Here is a 14,224-nt window from a genome sequence, read left to right as displayed (position 1 = left end):
TTATTCCTGTCCTGCCCCTAGGTTCTTCATAACCACTTGTTTTTTGTTTTTTTTTTTTTTTAGATTCCATATATATGTGTTAGCATACGGTATTTGTTTTTCTGTTTCTGACTTACTTCACTGTTTATGACACACTCTAGGTCCATACACCTCACTACAAATAACTCAATTTCGTTTCTTTTTATGGCTGAGAAATATTCCATTGTATATATGTGCCACATCTTGTTTTTCCATTCATCTGTAAATGGACACTTAGTTTGCTTCCATATCCTGGTTATTGTAAATAGAGCTGCAGTGAACACTGTCGTACACGATTCTTTTTGAATTATGGTTTTCTTGGTGTATATGCTCAGTAGTTGAATTGCTGGGTCGTATGGTAGTTCTAGTCTTAGCTTTTTAAGGAACCTCCCCACTGTTCTCCATAGTGGCTGTATCAATTTACATTCCCACCAACAGTGCAAGAGGGTTCCCTTTTCTCCACACCCTCTCCAGCATTTATTATTTGTAGATTTATTGATGATGGCCATTCTGACTAGTGTGAGGTGATACCTCATTATAATTTTGATTTGCTTTTCTCTAATGATTAGTGATGTTGAGCATCCTTTCATGTGTTTGTTGGCAATCTGTATGTCTTCTTTGGAGAAATGTCTATTTAGGTCTTCTGCCCATTTTTGGATTCGGTTTTTTGGTTTTTTGATACTGAGCTGCATGAGCTGCTTGTAAATTTTGGAGATTAATCCATTGTCAGTTGCTTCATTTGCAAATAGTTTCTCCTATTCTGTGGGCTGTCCTTTCATCTTCTTTATGGTTTCCTTTGCTGTGCAGAAGCTTTTAAGTTTCATTAGGTCCAATTTGTTTCTTTTTGTTTTTATTTCCATTTCTCTAGGAGGTGGATCAAAAAGGATCTTGCTGTGATTTGTGTCATAGAGTGTTCTGCCTATGTTTTCCTCTAAGAGTTTTATAGTTTCTGGCCTTACATTTATGTCTTTAATGCATTTTGAGTTTATTTTCCTGTATGGTGTTAGGGAGTGTACTATTTTCATTCTTTTACATGTAGCTATCCAGTTGTCCAAGCACAACTTATTGAAGAGGTTGTCTTTTCTCCATTGTATATTCTTCCCTCTTTTATCAAAGATAAGCGACCATATGTACATGGGATTATCTCTGGGATTTCTATTCTGTTCCATTGCTCTATACATCTGCTTTTGTGTCAGAACCATACTGCATTGATTATTGTAGATTCGTAGTATAGTCTGAAGTCAGGGAGCCTGATTCCTCCAGCTCCATTTTTCTTTCTCAAGATTGCTTTGGCTATTCTGTGTCTTCTGTGTTTCCATAGAAATTGTGAAAATTTTTCTTCTAGTTTTGTGAAAACTGTCATTGGTAGTTTGATATGGATTGCATTGAATCTGTAGAGTGTTTTGGGTAGTATGGTTATTTTCACAATGTTGATTCTTCCAATGCAAGAACATGGTATATCTCTCTATCTCTTTTTTTTTTTTTTTCAAACATCTTTATTGAAGTATAATTGCCTTACAATAGTGTGTTAGCATCTGCTTTATAACAAAGTGAATCTGTTATACATATACAATATGTTCCCATTTCTCTTCCCTCTTGCATCTCCCTCCCTCCCACCCTCCCCATCCCACCCCTCTAGGTGGTCACAAAGCACCGAGCTGATCTCCCTGTGCTATGCGGCTGCTTCCCACTAGCTATCTATTTTACATTTGGTAGTGTATATATGTCCATGACACTCTCTCTCCCTGTCACATCTCACCCCACCCCCTCCCCATATCCTCAAGTCCATTCTCTAGTAGGTCTGTGTCTTTATTCCCGTCTTGCCACTAGGTTCTTCATGGCCTTTTTTTTTTTTCCCTTAGATTCCATATATATGTGTTAGCATACTGTATTTGTTTTTCTCTTTCTGACTTACTTCACTCTGTATGACAGACTCTAACTCCATCCACCTCATTACAAATACCTCCATTTCATTTCTTTTTATGGCTGAGTAATATTCCATTGTATATATGTGCCACATCTTCTTTATCCATTCATCTGTCGATGGACATTTAGGTTGCTTCCGTGTCCTGGCTATTGTAAATAGAGCTGCAATGAACATTTTGGTACATGACTCTTTTTGACCTATGGTTTTCTCAGGGTATATGCCCAGTAGTGGGATTGCTGGGTCGTATGGTAGTTCTATTTGTAGTTTTTTAAGGAACCTCCATACTGTTCTCCATAGTGGCTGTATCAATTTACATTCCCACCAACAGTGCAAGAGTGTTCCCTTTCCTCCACACCCTCTCCAGCATTTATTGTTTCTAGATTTTTTGATGATGGCCATTCTGACCGGTGTGAGATGATATCTCATTGTAGTTTTGATTTGCATTTCTCTAATGATTAATGATGTTGAGCATTCTTTCATGTGTCTGTAGGCCATCTGTATATCTTCTTTGGAGAAATGTCTATTTAGATCTTCTGCCCATTTTTGGATTGGGTTGTTCGTTTTTTTGTTATTGAGCTGCATGAGCTGCTTGTAAATCTTGGAGATTAATCCTTTGTCAGTTGCTTCATTTGCAAATATTTTCTCCCATTCTGAGGGTTGTCTTTTGGTCTTGTTTATGGTTTCCTTTGCTGTGCAAAAGCTTTTCAGTTTCATTAGGTCCCATTTGTTTATTTGTGTTCTTATTTCCATTTCTCTGGGAGCTGGGTCAAAAAGAATCTTGCTGTGATGTATGTCATAGAGTGTTCTGCCTATGTTTTCCTCTAAGAGTTTGATAGTGTCTGCCCTTACACTTAGGTCTTTAATCCATTTTGAGTTTATTTTTGTGCATGGTGTCAGGGAGTGTTCTAATTTCATACTTTTACATGTTCCTGTCCAATTTTCCCAGAACCACTTATTGAAGAGGCTGTCTTTTCTCCACTGTATATGCTTGCCTCCTTTATCAAAGATAAGTTGACCATATGTGTGTGGGTTTATCTCTGGGCTTTCTATCCTGTTCCATTGATCTATATTTCTGTTTTTGTGCCAATACCAAACTGTCTTGATTACTGAAGCTTTGTAATATAGTCTGAAGTCAGGGAGCCTGATTCCCCCAGCTCCATTTTTCGATCTCAAGATTGCTTTGGCTATTCGGGGTCTTTTGTGTTTCCATACAAATTGTGAAATTTTTTGTTCTAGTTCTGTGAAAAATGCCAGTGGTAGTTTGATAGGGATTGCATTGAATCTGTAGATTGCTTTGGGTAGTAGAGACATTTTCACAATGTTGATTCTTCCAATTCAGGAACATGGTATATCTCTCCATCTATTTGTATCATCTTTAATTTCTTTCATCAGTGTCTTATAATTTTCTGCATACAGGTCTTTTGTCTCCTTAGGTAGGTTTATTCCTAGATATTTTATTCTTTTTGTTGCAATGGTAAATGGGAGTGTTTTCTTAATTTCACTTTCAGATTTTTCGTCATTAGTGTATAGAAATGCAAGAGATTTCTGTGCATTAATTTTGTATCCTGCTACTTTACCAAATTCATTGATTAGCTCTAGGAGTTTTCTGGTAGCATCTTTAGGATTCTCTATGTATAGTATCATGTCATCTGCAAATAGTGACAGCTTTACTTCTTCTTTTCCGATTTGGATTCCTTTTATTTCTTTGTCTTCTCTGATTGCTGTGGCTAGGACTTCCAGAACTATGTTGAATAATAGTGGTGAGAGTGGGCAACCTTGTCTTGTTCCTGATCTTAGTGGAAATGGTTTCAGTTTTTCACCATTGAGGACAATGTTGGCTGTGGGTTTGTCATATATGGCCTTTATTATGTTGAGGAAAGTTCCCTCTATGCCTACTTTCTGCAGGGCTTTTATCATAAATGGGTGTTGAATTTTGTCAAAAGCTTTCTCTGCATCTATTGAGATGATCATATGGTTTTTCTCCTTCAATTTGTTAATATGGTGTATCACATTGATTGATTTGCGTATATTGAAGAATCCTTGCATTCCTGGGATAAACCCCACTTGATCATGGTGTATGATCCTTTTAATGTGCTGTTGGATTCTGTTTGCTAGTATTTTGTTGAGGATTTTTGCATCTATGTTCATCAGTGATATTGGCCTGTAGTTTTCTTTCTTTGTGACATCTTTGTCTGGTTTTGGTATCAGGGTGATGGTGGCCTCGTAGAATGAGTTTGGGAGTGTTCCTCCCTCTGCAATATTTTGGAAGAGTTTGAGAAGGATAGGTGTTAGCTCTTCTCTAAATGTTTGATAGAATTCGCCTGTGAAGCCATCTGGTCCTGGGCTTTTGTTTGTTGGAAGGTTTTTAATCACAGTTTCAATTTCAGTGCTTGTGATTGGTCTGTTCATATTTTCTATTTCTTCCTGGTTCAGTCTCGGCAGTTTGTGCATTTCTAAGAATCTGTCCATTTCTTCCAGGTTGTCCATTTTATTGGCATAGAGTTGCTTGTAGTAATCTCTCATGATCTTTTGTATTTCTGCAGTGTCAGTGGTTACTTCTCCTTTTTCATTTCTAATTCTATTGATCTGAGTCTTCTCCCTTTTTCTCTTGATGAGTCTGGCTAATGGTTTATCAATTTTGCTTATCTTCTCAAAGAACCAGCTTTTAGTTTCATTGATTTTTGCTATTGTTTCCTTCATTTCTTTTTCATTTATTTCTGACCTGATCTTTATAATTTCTTTCCTTCTGCTGGCTTTGGGGTTTTTTTGTTCTTCTTTCTCTAATTGCTTTAGGTGCAAGGTTAGGTTGTTTATTCGAGATGTTTCCTGTTTCTTGAGGTAGGCTTGTATTGCTATAAACTTCCCTCTTAGCACTGCTTTTGCTGTGTCCCATAGGTTTTGGGTCGTCGTGTCTCCATTGTCATTTGTTTCTAGGTATTTTTTGATTTCCCCTTTGATTTCTTCAGTAATCACTTCGTTATTAAGTAATGTATTGTGTAGCCTCCATGTGTTTGTATTTTTTACAGATCTTTTCCTGTAATTGATATCTAGTCTCATAGCATTGTGGTCGGAAAAGATACTTGATACGATTTCAATTTTCTTAAATTTACCAAGGCTTGGTTTGTGACCCAAGATATGATCTATCCTGGAGAATGTTCCATGAGCACTTGAGAAAAATGTATATTCTGTTGTTTTTGGGTGGAATGTCCTATAAATATCAATTAAGTCCATATTGTTTAATGTATCATTTAAAGCTTGTGTTTCCTTATTTATTTTCATTTTGGATGATCTGTCCATTGGTGAAAGTGGGGTGTTAACGTCCCCTACTATGATTGTGTTGCTGTCAATTTCCCCTTTCATGGCTGTTAGTATTTGCCTTATGTATTGAGGTGCTCCTATGTTGGGTGCATAAATATTTACAATTGTTATACCTTCCTCTTGGATCGATCCCTTGATCATTATATAGTGTCCTTCTTTGTCTCTTGTAATAGTCTTTATTTTAAACTCTATTTTGTCTGATATGAGAATTGCTACTCCAGCTTTCTTTTGATTTCCATTTGCATGGAATATCTTTTTCCATCCCCTCACTTTCAGTCTGTATATGTCCCTAGGTCTGAAGTGGGTCTCTTGTAGACAGCATATGTATGGGTCTTGTTTTTGTATCCATTCAGCCAGCCTGTGTCTTTTGGTGGGAGCATTTAATCCATTTACATTCAAGGTAATTATCGATATGTATGTTCCTATTCCCATTTTCTTAAATGTATTGGGTTTGTTATTGTAGGTGTTTTCCTTCTCTTGTGTTTCTTGCCTAGAGAATTTCCTTTAGCATTTGTTGTAAAGCTGGTTTGGTGGTGCTGAACTCTCTCAGCTTTTGCTTGTCTGTAAAGGTTTTAATTTCTCCATCGAATCTGAATGAGATCCTTGCTGGGTAGAGTAATCTTGGTTGTAGGTTTTTCTCCTTCATGACTTTAAGTATATCCTGCCACTCCCTTCTGGCTTGCAGAGTTTCTGCTGAGAGATCAGATGTTAACCTTATGGGGATTCCCTTGTGTGTTATTTGTTTTTTTTCCCTTGCTGCCTTTAATATGTTTTCCTTATATTTAATTTTTGACAGTTTGATTAATATGTGTCTTGGCGTGTTCCTCCTTGGGTTTATCCTGTATGGGACTCTCTGTGCTTCCAGGACTTGATTAACTATTTCCTTTCCCATATTAGGGAAGTTTTCAACTATAATCTCTTCAAAAATTTTCTCAGTCCCTTTCTTTTTCTCTTCTTCTTCTGGTACCCCTATAATTCGAATGTTGGCACGTTTAATGTTGTCCCAGAGGTCCCTGAGACTGTCCTCAGTTCTTTTCATTCTTTTTTCTTTATCCTGCTCTGTAGTAGTTATTTCCACCATTTTATCTTCCAGGTCACTTATCCTTTCTTCTGCCTCAGTTATTCTACTATTGATCCCATCTAGAGTATTTTTAATTTCATTTATTGTGTTTTTCATCATTGCTTGGTTCCTCTTTAGTTCTTCTACATCCTTGTTAAATGTTTCTTGCATTTTGTCTATTCTGTTTCCAAGATTTTGGATCATCCTTACTATCATTATTCTGAATTCTTTTTCAGGTAGACTACCTATTTCCTCTTCATTTGTTAAGTCCAGTGTGTTTTGAGCCTGCTCCTTCATCTGCTGTGTGTTTTTCTGTCGTCTCATTTTGCCTATCTTACTGTGTTTGGGGTCTCCTTTTCACAGGCTGCAGGTTCGTAGTTCCCGTTGTTTTTGGTATCTGTCCCCAGCGGCTAAGGTTGGTTCAGTGGGTTGTGTAGGCTTCCTGGTGGAGGGAACTAGTGCCTGAGTTCTGGTGGATGAGGCTAGATCTTGTCTTTCTGGTGGGCACGTCCACGTCTGGTGGTGTATTTTGTGGTGTCTGTGACCTTATTATGATTTTAGGCAGCCTCTCTGCCAATGGATGGGGTTGTGTTCCTGTCTAGCTAGTTGTTTGGCATAGGATGTCCAGCACTGTAGCTTGCTGGTCGTTGAGTGAAGCTGGGTCTTGATGTTGAGATGGAGATCTCTGGGAGATTTTTGCCGTTTGGTATTACGTGGAGCTGGGAGGTGTCTTGTGGACCAGTGTTCTGAAGTTGGCTCTCCCACCTCAGAGGCACGGCCCTGATGCCTGGCTGGAGCACCAAGAGCCTTTCGTCCACACGGCTCAGAGTAAAAGGGAGAAAAAATAGAAAGAAAGAAAGAAAGAGGCTATAATATAGTGAAGTAAAATAAAGCTATTGTAAAGCAAAGCTATACAGACAAAATCTCACCCAGAAGCATATACATATACACTCACAAAAAAAAGGAAAAGGGGAAAAATTAATATCTCCTGCTCCCAGAGTCCACCTCCTGAATTTGGGCTGATTCGTTGTCTATTCAGGTATTCAACAGATGCAGGTACATCAAGTTGTTTGTGGAGCTTTAATCCGCTGCTTCTGAGGCTGCTGGGAGAGATTTCCCCTTCTCTTCCCTGTTCGCACAGCTCCCGGGTTTCAGCTTTGGATTTGGACCCGCCTCTGCGTGTAGGTCGCCTGAGGGCGTCTGTTCCCCGCCCAGACAGGACGGGGTTAAAGGAGCAGCTGCTTCGGGGGCTCTGGCTCACCCAGGCCGCGGGGAGGGAGCGGTACGGAGGAGGCGGGGCGAGCCTGCGGCGGCCGAGGCCGGCGTGACGTTGCACCAGCTCGAGGCGCGCAGTGCGTTCTCCCGGGGATGTTGTCCCCGGATCCCGGGACCCTGGCAGTGGCGGGCTGCACAGGCTCCCGGGAGGGAAGGTGTGGAGAGTGACCTGTGCTCACACACAGGCTTTTTGGAGGCGGCAGCAGCAGCCCCAGCGTCTCACGCCCGTCTCTGGGGTCCGCGCTGATCGCCGTGGCTTGCGCCCTTCTCTGGAGTTCATTTAGGCGGCGCTCTGAATCCCCTCTCCTTGCGCGCAGCGAAACAAAGAGGCAAGAAAAAGTCTCTTGCCTCTTCGGCAGCTGCAGACCTTTTCCCGGTCTCCCTCCCGGCTAGCTGTGGTGCGCCAACCCCTTCAGGCTGTGTTCACGCCGCCAGCCCCAGTCCTCTCCCTGCGATCCGACCGCAGCCCGAGCCTCAGCTCCCAGGCCTGCCCGCCCTGGCGGGGGAGCAGACAAGCCTCTCGGGCTGGTGAGCGCCGCTCGGCGCCGAGCCTCTGTGCGGGAGTCTCTCCGATTTTCCCTCTGCGCCCCTGTTGCTGTGGGATCCGCGCTGATAGCCGCGGCTCGCGCCCTTCTCTGGAGTTCGTTTAGGCGGCGCTCTGAATCCCCTCTCCTTGCCCGCCGCGAAACAAAGAGGCAAGAAAAAGTAGAGGCAAGAAAAAGTCTCTTGCCTCTTCCGCAGCTGCAGACTTTTTCCCGGACTCCCTCCGGGCTAGCTGTGGTGCACTAACCCCTTCAGGCTGTGTTCACGCCGCCAACCCCAGTCCTCTCCCTGAGATCCGACTGAAGCCGAGCCTCAGCTCCCAGCCCCGCCCGCCCCGGCGGGTGAGCAGACAAGCCTCTCGGGCTGCTGAGTGCTACTCGGCGCCAAGCCTCTGTGCGGGAATCTCTCCGTCTTTCCCTCTGCGCCCCTGTTGCTGTGGGGTCCGCGCTGATAGCTGCGTCTCGCGCCAGTCTCTGGAGTTCGTTTAGGCGGTGCTCTGAATCCCCTCTTCTTGCGCACCAGGAAACACAGAGGGAAGAAAAAGTCTCTTGCCTCTTCGGCAGCTGCAGACTTTTTCCCCGGACTCCCTCCCGGCTAGCTGTGGTGCGCTAACCCCTTCAGGCTGTGTTCACACCGCCAGCCCCAGTCCTCTCCCTGCGATCCGACGACGGAAGCCGAGCCTCAGCTCCCAGCCCCGCCCACCCCGGCGGGTGAGCAGACAAGCCTCTCGGGCTGGTGAGTGCTGTTCGGCACTGCTCCTCCATGCGGGAACCTCTCCGCTTTGCCCTCCGCACCTCTGTGGCTGCGCTCTCCTCCGTGGCTCCGAAGCTTCCCCCCTCCGCCACCCGCAGTCTCCGCCCGCGAAGGGGCTTCCTAGTGCGTGGAAACCTTTCCTCCTTCACAGCTCCCTCCCACTGGTGCAGGTGCCGTCCCTATTCTTTTGTCTCTGTTGTTTCTTTTTTCTTTTGCCCTACCCAAGTACGGGGGGGGTTTCTTGCCTTTTTGGAGGTCGGACGTTTTCTGCCAGCGTTCAGTGGGTGTTCTGTAGGAGCAGTTCCACGTGTAGGTGTATTTCTACTGTATCTGTGGGAAGGAATGTGGTCTCCGCGTCTTACTCTTCCGCCATCTTCCTCTCTATCTCTTTGTATCATCTTTAATTTCATTCATCAGTGTCTTATAGTTTTCTGTATACTGATCTGTTGTCTTCTTAGGTAGGTTTATTCCTAGAAATTTTTTTCTTTTTCTTGAGATGGTAAATGGGAGTGTTTCATTAATTTCTCTTACAGATTTTCATCATTAGTGTATAGGAATGCAAGAGATTTCTGTGTATTAATTTTGTATCCTGATACTTTACCAAATTCATTGATTAGCTCTACTGGTTTTCTGGTAGCATCTTTAGGACTCTCTCTATATAGTATCATGTCATCTGCAAACAGTGACAGCTTTACTTCTTTTCCAATTTGGATTCCTTTTATTTCTTTTTCTTCTCTGATTGCTGTGGCTAAAACTTCCAAAACTATGTTGAATTTGTATCACGTATGCTTACGGACCACAACGCTATGAGACTAGATATTAACTTCAGGAAAAAACTGTAAAAATTACAAACACATGGAGGCTAAAAATACACTACTAAATAACCAAGAGATCATTGAAGAAATCAAAGAGGAAATCAACACGTACCTAGAAACAAATGACAATGAAAACACAATGACCCAATACCTGCGGGTTGTAGCAAAACAGTTCTATAGGGAAGTTTATAGCAATAAAATCTCAGCTCAAGAAACAAGAAAAATCTCAAACAGCCTAACCTTACACCTAAAGCAATTAGAGAAAGAAGAACAAAAATAAAAAAAAAACAAAGTTTGCAGAAGGAAAGAAATCATAAAGATCAGATCAGAAATAAAAAGAAATGAAGGGAAGAATAGCAAAAATCACTAAAAGTAAAGCTGATTCTTTAAGAAACAAGAATTCATAAACCTATAGCCAGACTCATCACACACATAAAAGAAGACTCAAATGAATAGAATTAGAAATGAAAATGAAGGAACAACTCACACTGCAGAAATACAAAGGATCATGAGATTACTACAAGCAACTATATGCCAATAAAATGAAAAACCTGGAAGAAATGGAAAAATTCTTAGAAAAGTAATACCTTCCAAGTCTGAACCAGGAAAAATAGAAAATATGAACACACCAATCACAAGCACTGAAGTTGAAACTGTGAGTAAAAATCTTCCAACAAACAAAAGCCCAGGACCAGATGGCTTCACAGGTGAATTCTATCAAACATCTAGAGAAGAGCTAACACATATCCTTCTCAAACTCTTCCAAAATATAGCATAGGGAGGAACCCTCCTAAACTCATTGTATGAGGACACCATCACCCTGATACCAAAACCAGACAAAGATGTCACAAAAAAAAGAAAACTATAGGCCAATATCACTGATGAACATAGATTCAGAAATCCTCAACAAAATACTAGCAAACAGAATCCAACAGCACATTAAAAGGATCACATAGTAGGATCAAGTGATTTTTATCCCAGGAATGCAAGGATTCTTCAATATAAGCAAATCAATCATTGTGATTCAGCATATTAACAAATTGAAAGATAAATCCATGTGATAATCTCAATAAATGTAGAAATAGCTTTCAACAATATTCAACACGCACTTATGATAAAAACTCTCCAGAATGTGGGCATAGAGGGAACCTCCTCAACATAATAAAGGCTATATATGACAAACCCACAGCCAGCATCGTTCTCAATGGTGGCAAACTGAAACCATTTCCCCCAAGATCAGGAGCAAGGCAAGGTTGCCCACACTCACTGCTATTATTCACCATAGTTTTTGAAATTTTAGGCACCACCATCAGAGAAGAAAAAGGAATAAAAGGAATCCAAATCGTAAAAGAAGAAGTAAAACTGTCACTGTTTGCAGATGACGTGATACTATACATAGAGAATATTAAGGATGCTACCAGAAAACTACTAGAGCTAATCAATGAATTTGGTAAAGTAGCAGGATATGAAATTAATGCACAGAAGTCTCTTGCATTCCTATACAGTAACAACAAAAAATCTGAAAGAGAAATTAAGGAAACACTCCAATTTACCACTGCAACAAAAAGAATAAAATACCTAGGAATAAACCTACCTAAGGAGACAAATGATGTATATGAAGAAAACTGTAAGAAACTGATGAAAGAAATTAAAGATGATACAAACAGATGGAGAGATATACCATATTCTTGCATTGGAAGAATCAACATTGTGAAAATGACTGTACTACCTAAAGCAATCTACAGATTCAATGCAATCCCTATCAAACTACGAATGACATTTTTCACAGAACTAGGACCCAAAATTTTACAGTTTGTATGGAAATACAAAAGACCCCGAATAGTCAAAGCAATCTTGAGAAAGAAAAATGGAGCTGGAGGAACCAGGCTCCCTGACTTCAGACTATACTACAAAGCTATGGTAATCAAGACAGTATGGTACTGGCACAAAAAATAGAAATATAGATAAATGGAACAGGATAGAAAGCCCAGAGAGAAACCCACACACATATGGTCACCTTATCTTTGATAAAGGAGGCAAAAATATACAATGTAAAAAAGACAGCCTCTTCATTAATTGGCCCTGGGAAAACTGGAGAACTACATGTAAAAGAATGAAATTAGAACACTTCTTAACACCATACACAGAAATAAACTCAAAATGGATTAAAGACCTAAATGTAAGGCCAGACACTATCAAACTCTTAGAGGAAAACATAGGCAGAACACTCTATGACATAAATCACAGCAAGAGATTCTTTGACCCACCCTACCTCCTAGAGAAATGGAAATAGAAACAAAAATAAACAAATTGGACCTAATGAAACTTAAAAGCTTTTGCACAGCAAAGGAAACCATGAACAAGACAAAAAGACAACCCTTAGAATGGGAGAAAATAGTTGCAAATGAAGCAACTGACAAAGGATTAATCTCTAAAATATACAAGCAGCTCATCCCACTCAATATCAATAAAACATCCCCATCCAAAATGGGCAGAAGACCTTAATAGACATTTCTCCAAAGAAGATATACAGATTACCAACAAACACATGAAAGAATGCTCAACATCACTAATCATTAGAGAAATACAAATCAAAACTACAATGAGGTATCACCTCACACCAGTCAGAATCGCCATCATCAAAAAATCCACAAACATTAAATGCTGGAGAGGGTGTGGAGAAAAGGGAACCCTCTTGCACTGTTGGTGGGAATGTAAATTGATACAGCGACTATGCAGAACAGTATGGAGGTTCCTTAAAAAACTAAAAATAGAACTACCGTATGACCCAGCAATCCCACTACTGGGCATATACCCTGAGAAAACCATAATTCAAAAAGAGTCATATACCACAGTGTTCATTGCAGCTCTGTTTACAATAGCCAGGACATGGAAGCAACCTAAGTGTCCATAGACAGATGAATCGATAAAGAAGATGTGGCACATATATACAATGGAATATTACTCATCCATAAAAGGAAACAAAATTGAGTTTTTTGTAGTGAGGTGGATGGACCTAGAGTCTGTCATACAGAGTCAGAAAGAGAAAACCAAATACCATATGCTAACACATATATATGGATTTAGAAGAAAATGATTCTGATGAACCTAGGGGCAGGACAGGAATAAAGACGCAGACATAGAGAATGGACTTGAGGACACGGAGTGGGAAGGGTAAGCTGGGATGAAGTGAGAGGGTAGCACTGACATATATATGCTACCAAATGTAAAATTGATAGCTATTGGGAAGCCACTGCATAGCACAGGGAGATCCGCTCTGTGATTGTGACCACCTAGAGTGGTGGGTTAGGGAGTGTCAGAGGGAGACGCAAGAGGGAGGGGATATGGGGATATATGTATGCATATAGCTGATTCACTTTGTTATACAGTAGAAACTAATACAACATTTTAAGGCAATTATACTCCAATAAAGATGTTAAAAAAAATAGCAAAAACTACCACGAACCTACAGCAGAGCAACAACAATACAACACACACACACAGATAAAGAAAAAAAGAAAAAAAACCCCAATAGAACAAAGAAACAAAAGAACTTAAAAATGAGAACAGTCAGTAAGGACTAGACTAACTTAAACAAAAAATTAAAAATAAAACAAAAATATAGAGCAAACAAATAATGCAAAAAAGCATAAAATATACACATAAAACAATCAAAAAAATAAAAAATAAATAAAAAGGAAACAAAGAACAACAAGAAAAAACTCTAACACACCAAAAATTAAATTAAAAATAGAAAAATAAATATATATCTTTAAAAAATTTTAATTAAAATTAAAAATAAAAGAAAAAATAATAAATGCAACACCACCAACAACTGAACAAAATGAAACAAACAAAAAAGTATAATAGTAATAAGCATATTTTCCTTGGCCCTCCTCTGTCAGTGTCCTTGCTCCCACAGTGAGCCAGAGCCAATCTCCACCTCCCCTGGAGGCCCTCCAGTACCTATAGGTGGGTCTCTGGACCTGCTGTGGGCACTGTGGGGCCAGCTCACACTCTGACCTGGCCCGACTCCCACATTTACTTGCCCCCATAGTCCACTCCTAGGAAGGCTAGACCAGTCTCTGTTGTGGGACCACTTGTCCATTCAGGTATTCTACAGGCGCAGGATTTACCAAGCTGATCTCGGGGATTTAATCTGTGGCTTGTGCAGCTGCACAGAAAGATTTGTTTGTGTTCCTTAGTTGCACTGCCCCTGGAGGTTCCAGCAGTTATTTGCCCATTTGGCAGAAGTTCTAGTGTTAGTAAATGGATTTTCCTTACTGTGCAGTCTAGGTGCTTTTTATTTTATTTTTATTTTTTTAATTTTTATTTTATGTTGGAGTATAGTTGATTAACAATGTTGCATTAGTTTCAGGTATACAGCAAAGTGATTGAGTTATACATAAACATGTATCTATTCTTTTTCGAATTATTTTCCCATTTAAGTTATTACAGAATATTGAGCAGAGTTCCCTGTGCTACACAGTAGGTCCTTGTTGGTTGTCTATTTTA

The 14,224-nt window shown here is 40.4% G+C and overlaps 1 protein-coding gene across 11 annotated transcripts in view; it reads left to right on the top strand.

Annotated features, from left to right (window-relative positions):
• Positions 1-14,224, top strand: part of ARHGEF9 (Cdc42 guanine nucleotide exchange factor 9) — a 230,413-nt gene that overhangs the window by 110,508 nt on the left and 105,681 nt on the right. The window lies entirely within an intron of this gene.

Source organism: Balaenoptera acutorostrata, chromosome X (genome assembly GCF_949987535.1).
Source record: "Balaenoptera acutorostrata chromosome X, mBalAcu1.1, whole genome shotgun sequence".
Lineage (NCBI taxonomy): Eukaryota > Metazoa > Chordata > Mammalia > Artiodactyla > Balaenopteridae > Balaenoptera > Balaenoptera acutorostrata.
Note: the sequence above shows the minus strand (reverse complement) of the source record. Positions and strands in the feature narration are given on the sequence as shown.